General features: G+C 38.1%; 1 long non-coding RNA gene across 1 annotated transcript; it reads left to right on the forward strand.

Annotated features, from left to right (window-relative positions):
• The first annotated feature begins 8299 nt into the window (after nucleotides 1-8299).
• Nucleotides 8300-14704, forward strand: LOC142443316 (uncharacterized). The gene is made up of 3 exons (XR_012783505.1): nucleotides 8300-8415; nucleotides 8710-8771; nucleotides 14632-14704. It is a non-coding gene; the product is annotated as an uncharacterized LOC142443316 (long non-coding RNA).
• The last annotated feature ends 6483 nt before the right edge of the window (nucleotides 14705-21187 follow it).

Genomic DNA, 21187 nt, shown 5'->3' on the forward strand with positions numbered 1-21187 from the left:
AAGATGGAAAACTCTTAATAGTCATTAAAAAATAACAATAAGGGAAAAGCGAGTATGAAAATTCAAGAACAGAAGACAAAATTGGGAATAATAAAACTATACAAAAAATAAATAAATAAAACCACAGCACAATGACAGCAACAAATGCACACAACTCAATGATGAAACTGAATGTAAGTGGATTAAATGGACTAGTCCAGAGACAGATAAGAAGAGTGGTGAAAGAAAAACAAAAACAAAAAAAGAAGGCTAGGGTGGATAAGAAAAGGACCATCAATATGCAGCTTAAGAGAAACACACCCTTGGGAGCCAGAGATCATGGGAAAAGCACACCAGCCTGTTTGATCCAAAGATGACAGTAACTCAATCCAAATATGATGAAGGGGCAAGGAACAGAGCTTAAATTGTGAACAGGCAATTTAGAGAAGGCTATAGAGGACAGTGAGTGCTGAAAATCTATTTGTAGACTGTTTACTCAGATTAAGACTCTGGCAGATCCCCTCTGGCCACAGTCAAGGGACACTAACAGCTTGACTATCAGGGATTATTGTAAACTTGACTATGATCCTCACAACTGTGGCATATTTTGGTACCCGGTCAATTGACCTTCCCCTTGAACCAACCTGAATTTGCTCTGGGATTAAATATTCCTCGCTTATTCCACTGTAACAGTCAAGGAAGGCAATGTAGTGTGTTGGCTCTCTTTTCCAATGGTTAAAATTCCCAATTGGCATTTGCCTTACACCACCATATTAATTTCCTCTCTGGCTTTTTATCTATCTATCTACCTATGTTTGAATTGCTGGAAGTCCTTTCTTTCTTGCCTTTATCTTCAGTTTTATCTTTATATTTTTATTTTTCTTTCTGTGTCGTTCTGTTTGTGTTTTATTGCCTGGTTTCCTAGTTCCTGGTGCACAGAAGAATGGATGCATGAGGACAAACTGATGTGAGGGCTTACCAAAGATGAGAGGGGGGAGTGTGAGTGAATTGGTCCGCAAATAATGAATGCAGTGATGGAGGACTAGAATAGATTGTGATGATGTACATACAACTTTTAAAATATGACTTAACTATGGAAGTGAGTGACTAATATGTGAAATTTATATCCATAAAGTAATTTTTTCAAGGAAGAAGCACAGCTTTTATAGCAACACAAGAATGGACTGAAAACCTAAACTGGAGGGGGAAAAACCTCAGCTCACAGCACAATCAAAGAACCCCACCCCCAAAGCAAGAGTAGCAATATTAATCACTGATAAAGCTTTCTTCTATGCAAAATCCACTATGAGAGACAAAGCAAGGTACTACATAATGATGAAAAGGACAAGAGCAGGAAGACATAGCCCTAATAAACACCTATGCATCTAATGAGAGGCCCCCACAATACATTCATCCAAATAGACATGACAATCATAATAGAAGGAAACGTCAACAAACCACCCTTAAGACCAGAGAGATCATCGGCAAGGAACTTAATAAAGGTAGCGAAGAACTAACCAAATCCATCAATAGACTGTATGGCTTAGGTATATATGGAAAACACCTGTCAGCAACACAGGCTACATTATTTTTTAGAGCATATGGAATATCCTCTACAATAGATGATATGTTAGGACACAAAGGAAGCCTTAATAAATTCAAAAACATTACAACCCATTTTCTTAACACAACACTCAAACATTAGAACTCCACCATAGAAAGAGCAAGGGATAAAAATCAAATACATGGAAAATTCACAGCCACTGTCTAAAAAGTACTGTGTAATTGTTGAAATAAAGAATTAAATTTAAAAGGTCATATCATAAATTTACAATGAGATGGGGGATCTGGGCTACATAATTGTAATTGACAACCTAAAAATAAAATGGAGATGATTGGTATAGATAAGAGAACTTTCATGTTTTAAAAGGGAATATAAGTGGTTTGGTAATTATAAAAAAATAAAAATGAATGAAAAAATAAAATGTTAAAAAGGGCTCCGCTTTGAGGGGGAGTGGATGTTTAATAAAATGTTTGACATAAAAAAAAGGTCTTGAAACAATTGAGAACGTAATACAGCATACCAAAATCTTTGGGACTTAGCAAAGCAGTACTCAGAAGGAAATTTTACAGTAATGACTTGTACATAAAAGAAGAGAACAAAAAACCTACATTTTAAACCAACACATTCAACATTCAGAACTAGAGTGAAAAAGGAAACGTCCATTGACTGGAAGGAAATACTTTAAAAATTGGAGCAGAATAAGTGAATTCAAAAGATAGGGGAAGAATAGAAAAAAGGAAAAGAACAAAACATTGATTCTTTGGAAGGATCAATGAAATGGACAAACCACTAGCAAATTTGACAGAGGAAAAAGTAAAAGTACAACTACCAATCAATGAAAGGAGTGACATCACAACAGAATTTAAAAACAAAGCTAATAGCCCAAAACTATAAAAGACTGTACTTCAACAAATTTGAACTTTTAGAAGAAATGAACAATTTTCTATAAGCACAAAGTCTAACCAAATTAAGACCGACTGAGGTAGAAAACATGGACAGTCACATAACAAAGAAATCAATCGATCAGGAGATTTTAAAAGGTCCAACCAAAAAGATTCAAGGCCAGATAGCTTCACCAGGGAATTCTACCACACATTTAGAATCGAGTTGATAGAAAATTTTCACAAATTATGCCACAATATAGAATGGGGTGGCAAACTCCTGAACTCGTATTATACTACGAACAAAACCCTGATACGAAAACCAGGCAAAGACATTAGCAGGACACACACAAAAAATTTACAGAACAGTCTTCTGTATAAACGTAGATGCAAATCATGCCAACACAATGTGGGCCAACAGAATTCAACATAAAAAAACAAACAGTCCAACAAACATCATGATCAGGTGGGACTCATGCCAGGTACACACATATGGATCACCAAGAGAAAAAGTCAATGTAATCCACTGTATAAACAATAAAAGGAGGATAAAAAGAACTACAAGACCTAATCGATACAATACAGGCTTTGATCAATCTGATGCCAATTCCGGATTAAAAAAAAAACAGTACAATGGGAATCGACAGGAAATTTCTCAATGTAATAATGAACATATTTGCAAAACCAAAGGCCAACATCTCACTCAAAGGGAAGAAACAGAGTATTTCCCTCTGATTCAATATTGTGTTGGAACTAGTAAACACTCCAGTTCATATTGTGCTGGAAGATGTAACCAGAGCTATTACATAACAAAAGGTGGTCAATAGCTACCAAACTGGCAAAGCAGTAAACTGTGTTTTTAGATAACGCCATTCCATAAGTAGAAACCCCCAAAAACTTGTCTAAAAGATTGATTGAAACAATTGAAAGATTTGACAATGGAGCAGAGCGCAAGGTCAGCATACAGAAATCATGCAGATTCCTATACACTAACCTAGAGAGCTCTGAAAAGTAAATCAAGAAATCATAACCAGAGAATAAAAATTTATAATAACCACATAACCAGAGAAACAAAAGATCTATGCAAAGTAAACTAGAAAACGCTATTTTGAGTGACCAAAGGACACCCACCCTAGTATATATATATATAGAAACCACATAAGTGGAAGCATGTTCCCTGTTCATGGATAGGAAGGCTGACTATTGTGAAATGTCAATACTTCCCCAAAAAACAAACCCCAACCAAACTCACTGGATGGGGATAGATTCTGGCTCATAGCAAACCTATTGGACAAACCTAGGTCGGTTCTGAGATGGTAAGTCTTTAAGGAAATAGAAAGCCAGGTCTTTCTCTCTTGGAACAACTGGTCGTTTGGAACTGCCATGTATTGCTCCCATGGAGCAGCTAGTAGTTTTGAAATGCTGATCTTGAGGTTAGCAGCTCTACACATAACCACTAAGCCACCAATCCAGATTTCAAGCTAATTATTTAAAGAAATTGGGAGGGGGGTTAACCTGGAGAACAAAGAGACACAGTATATAAACAACAACTACTTAAGAAGAATAGAGTATTGTGTTAAGAGTTGTAGGAGCCCTGATAAAATGATTTAAAAGAAGAAGAACAAAGTAGGAGACCTCTCACCTCATGATTTTAAAACTGTTACAGCAGCCACATAATACAAAGAAACCCTGGTACTGGTACAATGAGGCCATGGAACAGAATCGAGAACCCAGAGATAAAACCATTCACCTATAGATAATTGATCTTCCACTAAGGGCCAAGAAAGCCTTCCCTGGGAAGGAGAGAGTGCTGGCGAAATTGGGAATCTATCTGCAGAAGAATGAACTAAGACTCAGGCCTCAAGGGAACTCGAGGGAGTAGGACTGAAATATCAGTCCCAGAGCAATGAAGATCTTCAAGCGAAAAGAGAGACCAAAATAGGTGCCCTATTGCAGGGCACACGAGAGTATCAAATGCAACCAAGGAAACACACATACTAGGTGGAAATAGAGATGACAGACCTACCAAAAATAAAATGCATATTAAAAGTATTTTATGTTCTGATTAATTAACTATTCAAAAATACTTCATTACTTTCAAAGTTGGGTTCATTTTCTCGCTATTTGTTGTACAGCTTTTTCCCTTTTTTCACCCTGAATTTATACGTTATACGCTAATCCTGTCATTTTCTCCCCGTTCCTTTCTCTTCCTTTCTACCCTAAAAAAGAAATTATTGACCACTGTCGAGTTATTCAGTCATATGGACATTTGTTACATATTGATTTTCTCTGCCCCTTGCTTTCTATTTTCATTGTCAACGAACAAGTTTAGACCTTTCTACTCGGTAGCTGTGTGCATGTACATGTGGATGCACATGTTTGTGTATGCATTAGTGTTGGTACATATTCTCATTCTCTACAAAGGTTTCTTCTGTTTTTCTTGCAAAGACTTCAATTGATATAATCATCCCTCTTTAACTTTTTGAGAATGGAGGGAACCTACACTGTTTGTAATTCCACGATTTCCAAATAGGATACTATTGTGAAATACACTCTCACATTTTCCCTCACATGAGATAACTCATAAGATCATAGAAAATTAGGTCAACATGAAGCTGAAGACATTTAGAAATATCACAATTAAGTTTGCTGTCAATTGCTAGTAGGTAAAAATAATTGTAGTGTTTACAAATAATACTACCCCAAGGTACATTTTTGTTCTATGTTATTTTGTTGAAGAAAATTATCTAATGGATATCATGGCAGGTATATAAGAAATTAGAGCAGCAAGGTGAGTCACATTTTGGGGATGTTTATGATGTTTCTCAGTAGACAAGAAGACTGTGATTGGAATCCATGTCTGCGGGACCCAAATCTTAAGCTCTCTGTGTTAGATCATATATTATGAGAAACAATTGATCTATTTTAATACTTGGTATTAATTTTCTTTTCCCTTAGGGTCCCCCTAAGCCCAACTTAGTTAAATTGCTCCAGGAATTTCAGCAATCGAAGAAGCAAGGTAAGTTATTTGAACACTTCCTAACCTTGCATTATTCATGAACTTGAAAATACAGACATCGTCATGCATTCTTTTATTTTGCAGATGTTGAAACTATCAATGTTATATCACTAAGAGAGAGGAATACTGAAGATAGTCATTGTAGTAGTGAAGGGGAACATGGGTCTGAAGCCATTCCTAAGGGAAGAATTACAATCAAAGTGGGTCCTTATCATCCTACAAATGATGGTTCTGTTAGTCATGATAAAGGAGTGTCTGAAACTCTTAGGGGAACAATTAAAGTCAAGGTGAGTTCTATCCTGCCAAGAACAATCATTATAATCATGTTGATGAAGACATGTGTAAATCTCTTCCTAAAGGATCACTTAAAATCAAGAAACATTCACATCCTATCACCCACAAACAATAGTTCTAACAGTGACCGTGAAAATGTGTCTAAAACTCTTCCAAAGGGACAAATGAAAGTCAAAGGGTCTTTTAATTCAGCCATTCTTTCATCTGATCCTGCTCTCAGGTTAACCGCTTTACATGCACTCAAAGTAAATGTCAGTTGTTTATTTGGGTTTTGCCTTTTCCCTAGGCTCTTCCACTTACCCTCCATCCCACTGTTCATCAGAATGAGGATGATGAGGGATGGAGATAAAAAGAGGTGTCCTGAATACAATCAAATGAAACGAGGGCAAAGACTAGCAAAATTATCTAGGGAACTATATAAGATTGAGATTTAGACAAAGTTGGTGGTGCTGAACAATTTTTGGTATGCCATGATGGGAGGAAAACAATTAGATAGCAACACCAACCGGGCAAAGATATAAAGATGCATTTTAATAGGACTAGAATTTCAAGTGGAAATTTCATTTAAGAAGATTAAGATGAAGAGAGTGAGGAAAAATGAAAAAGGGATTGAATAATTGAATTAATTGTAGAAAAAACAAGATGAATTAATTCAATAAGAAACAAGATGACATAGATGAGTAGAATCTGTCCAGTCTTACAAAATCAATAGTAAGGTTGACAGAGAACAGCTACTTTAACTGTAATTTGTCCAATTAGTGAATGATATTACTGTAAGGGCATGCAGGAATCAAAAGTTCTCCTTGTGACATCTAATAAATGCTATCGTCATGTGGCCGGTCGGGAAAGATGAACAAAGTGTGTGTAAAGGACACCCTAGCCTGAGCAAAGGGGTGAGGCATGAAAGAATAGCATGGCAAGAGATGTGGAGAGAGAGGAAATGTGGTGAAATTGGCACACATTTATTAGGGGTAAACTTTCAACTTCCTGTTACAGGAAGTTTCCCTGATAATATTTTAAATCATTTTATTGGGGGCTCTTACAGCACTTGTAACATTCCATAAATTGATTGTATCAAGAATATTTGTATATAAGTTGCCATCATCATTTCCAAAATATTTTCTACTTGAGCCCTTGATATAAGCTCCTCGTTTTCCCCACCTCCACCAACCATCCCAACCTTTTGAATCTTTGATCAATTATATATTCTTTTTATTATTGTGTATCTTACAACTGTTCCTTCTCTCCCTCCACCCACCCACCCACATTTCTGTTATTCAACCGCCCACATTATGGGGAGCTATATATCCAACCTTATGGTGTGTTCCCCTTTTCCCCCACCCTGACCATCCCCCTCCCCTCATGATATTGCTACTCCCACTACTGTTCCCGGGGGCTTTATCTTCCCCGAATCCCATGTGTGGAGCGCTCTTAGCTCTATCAATGAGTGTTCTCTGATCTAGCCAGAATCAAAAGGTATAACTGGGTTATGTTAGTAGGGTGGATGGGTTGAGGGAGGAAACATTCAGGAACTAGAGGAATGATGTGTTTTGTTGGTGCTAAAGTGCACCTTGGTTGAATCATCCTTTCCTTATAACCCTTCGTGTGTGTGTGTGTGTGTGCGTGTGTGCGTGTGTGCGTGTGTGTGTGTGTGTGTGTGTGTGATGGGAGGGGGGATATCCAATTGTCTACAGATGTGCTTTGGGTCTCTCTAAAGCCCCCGTTTGCATTCATATAGGCCCTCATAATTTTTAGCAGAGGAATTACATTGTACTAAACATAAATTAGAAAAATGAGGAAATGTGTTCAGATTAGGACATATCAAACCTGAGTCACCAGGGAATTTAGGAGAAAGATTAAGTAAATACTTTTCTAGCTATTATTACTCTTTGATGTATCTTTACTCCTACTTAGGAAAAAGACTGGGCTCACTACTCCAGTAAAGAGTTACATTATCTGCAATGCAAAGGAGGAATTCTACCCTGTCCCATAGTATTGACTCGCTGGCAGAGTTTGGTCTTGGAATTGTCCTTTATTAAGAAGCTCTGATGGTTCCATGATGGAGGCCTGTTGGTTGTGCTCTGGGTTGTGAACTGCATGGTCTGCAGTCCACAGCCAGCTGCAGCTCCCAGTTATAGTGACAGTCTCAGAAACCCACAGGGAGTTACTCTGAGTCAGAGTTAACTCCGGAGCAGTGATTGAGTGAGTGAGTGAGTGAGTAATGGCTCAATGCATTAAATATTGGATTGCTACCCAAAGAATCGGTGGATGATCCATACCACTATCTAATCCTCAGGAGAAAGATGAGGCACTCTACCCCCCTGAAGACTTACAGGCTCAGAAACCCCGAGAACAGTTCTCCTCAGTCCTATAAGCCTTGCTATGAGTCCCAGTCCTGACCAGGGCTGAGGTTTTTGCTTCCCTCACTAAGAGAAAGAGCCAAAGGGGAAAAGTGTCGAATGTATATGGTACAGCTTGTGGCTGCTTGATGGATTGCTTGAGGGAGGGAGTGAGGGAGTGAATATATTGCTTGCAAAGTTGACTTTCTTTCTTTCCATTCTAGGAAGAAGAAACACAGCTAGAACCAAAAGAAAACAAAGGCAGACTTACTGTTTCGAAGGTTCCTGCAACAGTGCAAAGAAGACACCCAGTGACTGCTGTGGATGAAAAACAAGAAGGTAATACAAGCCGTAAGTCAGTGCCTGCCTGAAAATTGTTTTAGGCTTAAGTGCTACTAAAATGTACTCAAGTGAGAATCAGTTGATTCAAAAATATCTATGCCATTTAAATATTATTCATTAGCTAGTTCTTTTCCTAAGTCTCTCAATTACTGCTTCCAGCAAATTTGTCCTACAACGCTTCAACCCTTATACTTGATTGACACTTTCCTGAGTGGAGATAGACTTGTATTTCCGTTTCCGATGCGCAGTGGTATATGTTCTTATTCATGCCTCTGTAACTACGTTTTACAGAGGTGAGGTCAAGATTAAGATCACAAGAAGAGCATCAAAGAAAAACATATTGGATTTCTGAGGTACTATCTCTTTAAACTTTTTTGTAATTTTACTCTAAGTGTACGGGGATGTTAATAGGCTAAAGAGGATGCGTTTATTTGATTTGATTATGTTTGCAGTGAACTTGTATGCCACTAAATCCTTCAAGACCATTTTACTTTTTTCTGTTTCTTAGCCACTTAGACTAATATTTAGATTTCAGGGGAAAGGAGTGTGGAGGATGTTTTTATTTTTATAAAGTCATTTTAATTTTTATCTTGCTAAACACTCCCTTGTATTGTTGCTGTCATTGTTGTCCCCACCTCATCCCTCCCCTCTCCCTGTTCCTACCCCAATCCCTGGGCGTCATCATCTTGTGTAAACCACATTGCTTCTTGCTTTTCCTTATAACAAGGATGACATAAGTATCTTTGTAAGATGCAGTTTACTAAGCAAAATGTTCTCCAGTTTTCTCCATGTCTTACAGTGTTTAAGAGAGTTGTCATTGTCTTTTTCCAATGCATAAAATTCTGTAGTGTGAATGTTCCATAGCTCGCTGATACATGCCTCTAGAGTTTGGGGTTTGGGGCTGTTTCCATGGTTTCGCTATTGCAAAAACTGCTGCAATAAACATATCTGTACATATGTCAGTTTGTGTTATTTCTTTTGGTTATATTCCCAGGAGACAGACTGCTGGATCATGAGGTTCTTCGATGTGTGTTTGTTTTAAGAAGTGCCGCTGAACAATTCTACATTCTCACCAGCATCTTAAAAGCATTCTTATCATCCCCGCTATTGGGGCATTTCTTATTTTGTGTCTCATTGAATTTTGCAAAAAGTGTCATTGTGAAGTGATACCTCATTCTTGTTTGAATGTGTATTTTTCTGGTTGCTATTGATCATGAAGATTTCTTCATACATTTGTGGGGGGGCGGTATTTATCCTTGGGACGTTGTCTATTTGTGTTTGTGCTTGCTTTTTAAGTGTTTTATTTGTATTTTTCTTGTTAAGAGCATCAGTGAAAACAGGGAAAACTTTAGGACCCAATACAGATTGGGGTCCTCTACAGATTTTGGACATTAATCCTTCATATGAGCTATTATAACTTAACATTTTTCCCAGTCTGTGTGGTCTCAGTGACCCTTTTGATGAAGTCGTTGTTGTGCTTGAATGGGGTCTTTTGAGTAGGTTCCGGTTCTTTGTTGTGTCTTCTATAGTGAGTGTAGATATTTTAAATTTTGTTTGGTTGTGTCTTTATGACTAGTATCAGAGTCACAAAGTTTGTTCCTTGTTTTCATTGATGCTATTCATAATTGTGTAATTTATATTTAGGTCTTTGGTCCCTCTTGAGGTTGTTTTTGCGCATGGTGTGACATAGGAGTCTTGTTTCATTGTTTTGCAGGTGAAAATCCAGTTTTTGCCTCACCATTTGTTGAAAAGACTGTCTTGAGCCCATTTAGTGTGTTTTATTTCTTGATTAAAATTTAGATGCCTTTAGTTAACTGGTTTATATCTGGGTTTTCAATTCTAATCCATCGTTCTTCATATCAGTCATTGAACGAGTTGTGATTACTGTTGTGATTGTTATGGCTACATAGGTTTTCAGGTCTGAGAGAGAGAGGCCTCAGACTTTGTATTAATGTTTTAACGTGTTTTAGTTATTCTGGGTTTCTTTCCTTTCCATAGATGTTGGCAATTTGTTTTCCAATTTCTCTGAAAAATTATGGTGGAGTTAGGATCAGAATTGATTTGGATTTGTAAAGTAATTTTTGAAATAATAACATTTTTGCTATATTTGATGTGCATATCTTGGGTCATGGTAACATATTCCATTGGGGTAAATTCTTTTTTTCATTTCTTAAAGAGTAATTTGGAATTTCATTTGTATACACCTATTGTTTCTCTAGTATTTACTCCTACAAATATTTTTGTGTAGTTATTGTAAATGACAATGCTCTTTGAATATCATTTTTTGAAATATCATCCTTAAAATAGAAGACTGAGTGATTTCTGCACGTTGATCTCAATGCCTGCTATGCTGCCAAATTTTCAATTAGTTTAAGCAATGGTTTGTTCAAATCTTTGGTATGTTCTATATATAGCATTACATGTCATCTGCAGACAAGCCATTCTTATTTCTTCTATGCAATGAGGACACATTCCTCTTTTTTATGTTTTTGAATCTCACGGAAATACCCAAAACTATATTAAATAAGCTTCTTGATAAAGGGCTACCTTGCCTAGTACTAGTTCAAAGAAAAAAGAAGCCATTTCAATGTCTCTCTATTCAGTGAATTGCAAGTGACCACTTTTGCATATAAGGTGTTTATTAGGTTGAGGGACTTCCCTTCTACACTTATTTTGTTGAGTGCTGTAATTGGGAAGAGATGCCGTATTTTCCCAAATGCCTTTTCTGCCTAGATTGATATAACCATTTGGCTCTTCTTCTTTATTTTGCTTATGTGATCACTTGAATTGATTGTTTTTCCTACTATTAACTCATCCTTGCACATTCAGTAGCAATTTCACTTGATCTTGTTGCCTAAGTTTTTTGGTTGGTTTTTTTGGGTAATTCTGTTGACTAGTATTGCACTGGAGATCTTGGCATCTATAGTCATTAGAGTTTTTGGCCTATCTTTTATTAGGCCATGGTACAAATGATTAAAAGAGTACTGAGAGAAGGAGTTTGAACAAGTGTAGGCTAACGACTATTACAGTACCTGGATTATTCATTTATATAAGGTAACGTTCTGGGACTGAGGACTCTTTGTAAACAATGGGAATTGGGGGTCAGGACAAAGTTACAATAATATTCACTGACTGTGTCAGTCACAGATCTTTCATCTTGTTTATGTATTGAAAAGTTAGTATTTTGCATTAGCCAGCTGGGCTCCATTTAGATGATTCTGATTTTGTGGGCAACATGGAAAGGCATCATTGTCAGGAGCCAGTTGAACATATGCCTTCTTGTCACCATCAAGCCAGATCACGGTGTTGACCTTGGCTATGTCAATGTCATAGATCTTCTTCACAGCCTGTTTGATCTTGTGCTTTTTGCCTTTGACATCCACAATGAACACAAGTGTGATGTTATCTTTGATCTTCTTCATGGAAGAATCCTTGGTGAAGGGGAACATGATGAAGGCATGTGGTCCGGCTTGTTTCTGTTGGAGGCACTCTCCCCAGGGTATTTGGGCTGCCTTCTTAGTCTCAGAGACTTGGGGCCCTGAAATTGGGGGACTTCTGGATATTCTTGTTTTTGTGTGTGTGTGTGGCAGTGGATGCCTTACAGCACAGCTGTCTTGGGCTTTAAAGCCTTTGCTTTGGCTTTCGTTTGGGGAGAATAAAGGACTTCCTTGTTTGCCTTCGGTGCCATCTCCATAGAAAGGAATCTGTACACATCTTAATACAGCTTTGAAGATGTAAGTAAATGCGTGTCCACCTACTGACAATTCAATACTCTTGGTATAGCCATTTTCCATGTCCTCACACACCATGTGATTTCAGTCTTAAGGCCTCAGTCTATAGGTATATTTGAGGTCAAGGCTAGTACACCTAGTGGGGCTTTTATATAGACCCCGCTGGTGTGGCTTTTGGAGCATATTGTGTACTTTGAAAAACCAGAATTCATTGTCCTGGTGTTCTATGGCACAAGACCTGGGTCTCTAGAGAGTGTACTGGTCGCACTCAGAGCAGTGGGACTGATTAGGTGCATATTGCCAGGCACAATCACAGACAGTGTCAGTTACAGGTCTTCCATCATAATAAATACATATTTTTATGTATTGGAAAATACATAAAATATGCACCATATCCTATAGGGAGAGGGAAGCCGACTGATATTATTGTGTCTATAAGAAAGGGTCCCTGTTTGGGCTTATTCAGCTTTCCAGCTCTCAGGGAGCTTATCGTTAGTGGAGGGATTATGTTCCTCTAAGGACAGACACGGTTGCCTCCGTCAGAGGGGAGACATATGGCAGTTCCTCACCACACCACAGGACCCTATTTCCATGCATAGTTTCCCAGGAGTAGAGAACAGGGAGACTGGTGGTTGGAGGTGAGAGGGGATTTAAAGCAGGGGCAGTCAGGCAGAGGTGTGCCCCATGTACAAGTAGTTCACCATGTAGGGGAGAGGGAGACACAGAGACTTGCTCCTAGGCTTCCTGGCAGTTGTGGAAACCTTCCTCTGATAAGAACTGAAATCTTACAGGGAGCGGGGGGAAGGAGATTTGACGAGGAGAGCAGGTAGAGAGATGGAGATTCCGCACAAGGCCAAGCTATCTGACTTCCACAGGAGGGTCCCTGGGGTCAGAAAGCAAGGAGAAATGAAGAAGGAATGAGGGGGCTTGTTGAGAGGGGGTTGTAACCAGGGTGAGGTCAGGAGGGGAAAACGGAAATCCTCACACCTGGACCAATAGCCAACATGAGAAACGGAGAAAAGGTTGAAGTGTGGTCAAGGATATTGTGTTGCTTGGATCCACAGTCAATGCTCATGGAAGCAGCAGTCAAGAGATGCAAAGACGCATCGCCTTAGGTCCATCTTCTAGCAGTTCCAGGTCTCTAGCATATTGAACAATGAGGATGGGACCTTGAGGAATAAGAAGCCAGCGGCCCAGCCATGGTATTTTCAATTGCCTCATAGGCATGTGAATTTTTGTACATAGAATAAGAAAGAGAAAACAAAATTTGATGCGGTGACTTGTCACTTGAAATTTTGCCGATGAGATTTTAAATGTTTGAACTGGAAATACATATCTGTTATTAAATATCAACTATGTGCATGGCAGGGAGATACTGAATATTCAGGCAAGAGCTTATGCTTCAGTAGGTGGAACAGAAAAACAATCCAACAAACATTTGCAGGTCATTTTAAGTCTTCATACAAAGGAAACAAAGACTGTGAGGTTACAGAATATTGCGAGAGTCATTATTCTGGGGTGGCTGGGGATGGCAGTGGGGGTGGGTTTTAGGCAGGTAGAGTGTAACATTGAAGCTCCCTAATGTCTAGGGTGGGAAGGAGTGCGTCCGGTGAGGGTTCTGCCTATGAGAACAACGGATCCTGCCTACCTTGTTCACCATGTTACTCTTCACATTTGGGGAGATTCCGAAGTGGGAAGTATGCGTGTCACCCTCATCATCATTCTTCCCACTTTGTGGAGATAGGAAGATGTGCATAAGCAGTGTCTGACACATTTTCAGTGCTTATTTTCCAAATTACTCTCCTTTTATGAAAACTTACAGTGCATTTCCCCCCATATGCTCCTTAAGTTGAAAAAAATGTGTTGTACTAGAGTACTTGCTTGGTAGTATTTAAATATAACCTAAAGGGTAAAAATTCTTACTGAAGATCTTTTTATTTTATGGTAAAAAATTACATTCCTAAAGCCCATGTTTGCCTACATCAAGGAACATGGAAGATCTCCTGTTTATGGTCAGCATGACAATACTGTGCCCTATGGTGTCTTGTCAGGCATTTTACTTTTTAAAAATACTGTCATGTATACGTACTTTGTCTTCAGTGAAATCCATATCAAGCAAGTATATTTATTAAAGCATTTGTTTAGATAAATACTTTTCCTATGTGCTCTTTTTTTAAAGGGGGAAATTCAGACTACAATTAGCTACTTGAAGATGCTTGTTTATAGAAAGAGTTACCATAAATCAGTATTTTTATATAAATACATTTCCCCTGAACGTTCATCCTCAGCTTACAGAATTAATGCCTAAATAAAGATAAAATGTAGACATGATTTGGAAAACAAAGATGAGATGCATCATTGAAATGTTTAGCTTTTCAATTCATGCTTCCCTAAGTTTTAAGTGTAACTACTTTTAAAATAGGTGCTGTCAGCAAAGGATAAGTAATCTTGTAAAACTGATTATTGGCATTAATGTTAACAGAGTGTACTCAAGAGGTCTCCACAGAAGAATGCTGATGATTTAGTTGCAGCCCCAGATATATCAGAAAGACCAGGTAAAGCTGTATCAAAAATCATTTGAGATATTTTTTTAGACATGAGTACTGATAAATTCTGATAGCCGAAAGAAAATGTACAATGGAGAAAAAGAAGTATGATGGAGATAACTGATAGGTGTTTAGAGAAGGTGTCAGTAACAGATTAATTGAAAAGCGTCACCAGAGAAACAAAATTATTACTTTCAATTCCAAATTATGGAAAGTCAGTAAGTTAAGGAAGAACAAAGGTGTAAAGAGGAGGAGGAAAAGAATGGAAAGGACAGAGTACGATGAGTAAACAATGGGAAAAGAAACCAGGGGCACTCAGAAGCAGGTGATAATAACAAATACTTCTTTAGAAGAAGGAAGCATGGGATATTAGAAAAGGGGTGAAGAATATGGAAGGAGATTTCAATTCTTAAGTGTCGACAACTTGAGGTGTAGTTTTCCACTGACTAGCTCCCACATAGGGAATTCATGAAGGAATGAAGCCTTTAATCATGCCCCCAAATACTCCAATCTCACTGCCATTGAGTAGATGTTAGCTCATAATGACCCTATATCACGCTGTAGAAATGACTGGCCCCTGTGAATCTCAGAGACTAAGTCTATACTGGAGTAGAAAAGCCCCATCCGTCTCCTGTGGAGAAGTTGGTGGATTTGAACTGCCCACTTTGCACATAGCTGTCCAAGTCATAACCAGCACGCCCCCAGGGTTCCTGTCCAGATCATACAGAGCTGTTTCATCTACAGTGGACGAGTCGAAGTGTGTGTGGTCAGGGATATATATATATATTTTAAAAGTTTCTGTTTCATAGGACAGCATCACATATGCCTGAAGAAGGGCACTGGGAAAAATAAAAAGCAGTGTCTTGTTTGAGTGAGAGGCAGGATGTAAAGTCTGATTCATGTATCATTAATAAACATTATGACTTTTAATACACAATTAGTTCACGAGATGCAATAGGGAGGAGGCTCAAGGTTAGATTCCAGAAGGAAGAGTTGAGCTGAAGAAATGTGGAAGCTGACATAATACAATCATACTCAGACTCTGACTCACGAAGCCTGGACTTCTTTATTTCGAACAAGCTACCAGGTGATGCCAAAGTTGCTGGTCCTCAGATCCCTTCTCTGATTAGCATGGGTGTTAGATGTCCCTGGAGCTGTCTGGAAGAAGGATCTTGGGATAATGGTTTAAATCTGACTTATTGAGGAAAGGCATTGTTTTATCTAGATTTTACATGGAAATCATTTTAGATAGTAGAGGGAGGTAACATACCCAAATAATTGAGGAACTAATCATGGGTAATTGGAAAAATAATTGAAATGTTTTCTTGAATACTAAAATTGCTATTGTCAGTATAGACTAGACTGGTTTTTTTTAGACTGGTTTTTAAACATCAAGTTTATTTAAATCCTCAATATTCTGTAATTAACCCTACCCCCTCTTTAACAACATATTTCACATTGAAAGTATATTGTCCATTATTCCTTCCCTGCATTTGAAAAAGTTTCTGTCATGAGTGGATCATAAAACTATGATGGCTAAATGATAGGATAGAAGAAATGTATCCCTCCTGTATTGTGGTAAATAATGAATATTTTTATGAAGTCTTATTCTATAAGTAGCTCTCCAAGAAATCAATTTAGAACATGTTATGACTTGGATGAGAACTGAAATATACATTCAAGGCAGCTGTCAACACAACTGGGTACTTATTAAATTATAGGACAAATTGAAGAAGGTGATAAATATTTGTAGGAGTATGATACAAATGATTTTGTTGCATCATAATTGGAGCTACATTTCTACATATGGCCTTGAGCTTTGATTAATTTTTATCAGGGTCGTGATTTGTTCCTTTGATGAAAGATCCAGTTTCCTCCACTCAATCAGTATGTCAACATTACTAATGGACACTTTAATTTCAGTTGCAGTGATTAGAATAATCATCTCATGTTTGAAAGCTTCATTGCATTCTTTGTTAATCCTATATTCCTATAGTTCAGTATTTTAAGATGGATTCATATTTCTTTCATGTTGCCTTTGGAAGCAAAGCAATAAGCAACCAATACAAAGCATGTACACTGTACAGGAGGATGAGAATCCTGCTTGATAATCATTCCTCATAAATGTGTGTGATTAGTTTTTGTCATATTGCATGCAATTGATTGTGTCCAATTTGCCCTGTAGATTCTCTTGTGAATAAACTACATTTGAAGGTAATAACTTTAAAATAAAACTTGTGAGTTTTTCCTTTAATTAGTAACCACAGATTGTATGAAATGTGCCTTAACTGTTACTCCTCTTGTTTTCATTCCCATTCAGACTCCTGCTAATGACTTAGTACTCCAGGATGTGGACACATCCCGTTCAGGTGCGGTGCACGATACACATTTCACTTACGAACACGGATATGAAGCTCTTTGACATGTTCACAGGATCCTGGTTTCTGATTTATGTCACTTTTGCAAATGCAGTTGAAAAGTTGACATAAGCCATGCACATATCAATGTTGTTATTCTTGTTTGAAAAAAGATCTAGAAGTTTGAGAAAAGATTTTACCATAGTAAGATTGAACTCATTTTTCCATTTGTCGACATGTACCCCTAAATTGCTTAGTTTGGAGTATCCTAATGTCTTATAAATGCACAGATGTTAACAATGGAACGCTGAGAATTTTTCTTGATGCTTTCAAATGTTCACTGGACTTTGATCTTCTCCAGGAGCAAAGCCTTACTTGTTTGTGTGTGTGTTTTAACTTGATTTCATTTCAATATTCTCATGGTGATGATCAGAAGTCAACCACATGTCTACTTCAGCAGACCTGTGTGCTGTATTGTACATGGATTGAAAATGCGGGGAAACTTGTTCATCTTTCTTAGTCGCTCTTTGAGAGACACAAACTATGAAAGAATTCATTCTACTCTTCAGCCGTAGGATCAGCCTTAGAATATCCTTTATGCTCTTCACTATTATTTAGACTTATCGAGAAACTTTTGTTGAAGCCGGTTGTCCCTACTGCTATGGTAGTACTGGAGCTGAGAAAGTTTAAATGCAAGCGAACCTACTCAGAAATGTCATTGATTCCTAGAGTATGACACCATCAAACATCACATGGTGGCTGAAAACCTTCCTGGTGTACTTATAAGAGACAAAGTAAAAATGTCTAAAGACATTTTGGATTGGTATGAGAATCGTGTGTATCCCTTGGGCTTACTGATGCACATCTTGGGAATCCCGAGTTTCTCAGCTCATACTTTAGAACCACCAGGTTACCCTCTAAGATGTACATCCTTTCACGTTGTTCCAAGGGTGGCACAACCATTTTTGCTCCCTAACTGAGAGGTTGGTGGCTCCTGTCCATATGATGCCATAGAGGGCCTGCTGATGGACTTCGGTCATGTTGCAGCCTTTAACCCCCGGAGCAAGTTCTGCTGTGACACACGGGTTTCTATCAGTGCAGTGCCCTGGAAGAGAATAGATTTGGGTTTTAAAACCTAGACAACCTCCCTTGGGGTAAAATGAATATTGTCCACTTGGAACTATCCTTTAAAGCTTTACTGTTACAATTCTTGTTTTGTTGTTGTTGTTATTCTTTCACTTATAAAATTTTCAATAAATGAAAAAAATGTTCTCTATATTAATGGCTTATTCCTGAGAACAATATTATTCTTTATCTCTAGTGTCAACTTGTACTTCCCCTATATTTAAATGGTACCTCATACATATTCATGATGCTAATCCAAAGCTTAAGAAATGAATTTGAAGATTGTGTATTTAATACAAGTCTTATAAATATAATAAAATATTTTCATTAAAATAGCACGTTGATTGATGGCTTTAAAAAGTCACATCCTAGAGCATACACGATATACTTTCATGCATACGCAACCTTAAATATGTACGCATAAATTTTGTTTCTAAGAAGAAAGATTGTGAATCTTTGCAGCATTAATAGAAAAGTTTGATGGAATGTAAACTAAATAATTGAAAGTTCTGTGTGAACCCAGGGACATCAAACAAAATAATGTATAGACAAAAGGAAAGACAACTTCTACTAAGCTTAAATAGATCAAGAGCACCTGTGTTGTTGGTTGCTGTTAAGTCTGTTCTGATCTAGCGCAAATACAGGGCCTCAGTAGAGCAAGCAGACCACATGCCAAGTGCAGGGAGCTGTCATGAAGGACTGACTGTTTGTCAGGGAGAGGAAGACTCGTGACCGCTTCACTGAAACAAGAATTTGTGTATTTATCTAAGCTGTTCAAATTTATGTTATTATTTACCTCTCATAAGTGAACATTTGGTGTTCAGAGTTTTCAGATTTGCATTCTGCCTGTGTGAGCCAAAAACTTTCTATGAAATCTAACATTGATGATGAGCCTCCATCGAAACCACCAGCACAGACCACAAGTCATTCAACATCTGCAAATTGTGGAAGGATAACCTTAGCACGAAAAGTAAAGGGCAAAAGTGGAGCCGAGTTTGTAACTCGGGATGATCCTGTCGATGACCAGAGTAAAGCAGAGCCATCAGAAAACAGCAGAAGCAGAGAAGGTAACAAGAATAGAGAATCCAGTCCGAGTCCCTCACTTGGCTTCAGTCTACACATGACGCTCCCAAACCATTTTGTGCAAAACTTGCTATGGATTGACTCCCTTGATCCAACCTGCGACCCATCCATTCTTTTACACGGTATTTGCTTTCTTCGTCCAAACAAAGCAGCAAAGCAATAGCTAGGAGTATTTGGAGGAGGCGTTCTTCTTGTAGGCTAGTAGAAAGTGTATTCACACTTGACAGCAGACAGTAAATTGTGGGTTACTTGGTGAACTTTGGGACAAGAGGAGCACCTTAGGTAGAGGGTTAGAGATGGCATATTCAAACCCAATGTGACTGCTTAACTATTCAGGTCTGAATTTAGAATTGTAAGTACGACTACATTCCAGTGTGACTAAATTAACACCATCTGAAAAGGAAAAGAGAATGATTTGCTATCATTCATAATTCAAAGTGCTATTACCATATTTATGGCAATCATTGAAACTTTGCTATACAGTTCCTCTGTCAAGCGTGATAGTGTATTTTATTACCTAATAATACCCATGTTATTCTATTTAACGAGTAAAGGAGCCTGGTTGCGCCATGGTTGAAAGAGTTTGGCTGCTATTTCGCAGGACAGACACTGGAAACAATCGTGTCTCCACAGAGGAAACATGTGGTCGTTTGCAACCATGACAAGTACAGTCTTGGAAACCCTTCCCGCATCTACCTGTATGGTCATTATGAGTTGCAATCTACTCAGTAACATACACCAGTAACAAGAGTGAATAAATAATTTACATGTATTATTACTTTTAAGGAGTGCTCTGACAATCTGTAGTGAAACAGTGATAATCCATTTTATTTCTACTGTTCTGCTCAGATTGTTGATTGATTGCATCCAATTTGTCTTACGTTATGTAGATTCAAGGGCCTTGATTAACTGGTCCTACAAGATGGCCTAAAGAGCCATGGTGGCAGTTTGGAAAGCTTGAGGCTGCCAACTGTAAGTTTGGCCGTTCAGAATCCATGACTGCACCAAGGGGGAAAGAGCAGGCTAACAGTGCCCTGAAAGATTTACCCCTTTGGGTGTCCTCTTACAGCGAGTCACCATTGCCTGGACAGCAGTGGTTTTATGTGGGGATGATTAGGTCTGTGTTCATTAATAGTTGGATGTGATTTAAAAGCAATAGCTATGTCATCTGTCCTTAACTGTAGAATGAGCTTGCTGTTCATATTTATACACATATTTGACATCCATTTTCTCAGGGTCATGATTTGCTCCTCAGATTAACCATGACTTTTGTCTCCATCAACCAGCATATGCCCATTGTGGATTATGGACAGTGTTACTCTCAGTTGCAGTGATTGAAAACATAATCCCACCTTTGAAATCTTGTTTATTTGTTTGTTTTATTTTCAATGAGAAGGTAAAAGAATGATCGCTTTTAATCATAGTAGAATTTGTCCCTTCTTTCCAACGTTTTTATTGGGAAAAATTTACATATTGCACAATTCAGTAGTTCAATCGTCCAATCATAACAAGAGCATTTGTACAATCAACACATTCATCTTACAGCAGCCCCTGTCATGGGTCACTCGCCTTCAAATGGAGTTGTGCAATCACAATCAGTTGTACTGCTCTCTTTGTCCTCCAGCTTTCATGATTTACTCCCGAATCCCCTTTCTTACCCTAATGCTCACCCCTACCCAAACAGTCACTATCATCACTTATATCACTTATTATCATTCTACCTCCTCTCCTTCGGCGCTTCACATCTGGGAAACTCAACAGATGACAATGGAAAACAAATCACAGTAAAGGGTATAGAATAAGATCGTAATAGGGTCAAGTCAAAAATATAAGTAATGGGTGCGAGGGAGAAGACCCCCATCAACATTCAAGAAGTCAGGAAAGAAATTTCAGTAATGGAACATCTTTGAGATGTTCGCACCCAGAA

The sequence above is a fragment of the Tenrec ecaudatus genome, chromosome 3 (assembly GCF_050624435.1).
Source record: "Tenrec ecaudatus isolate mTenEca1 chromosome 3, mTenEca1.hap1, whole genome shotgun sequence".
NCBI classification, from domain to species: Eukaryota; Metazoa; Chordata; class Mammalia; order Afrosoricida; family Tenrecidae; genus Tenrec; species Tenrec ecaudatus.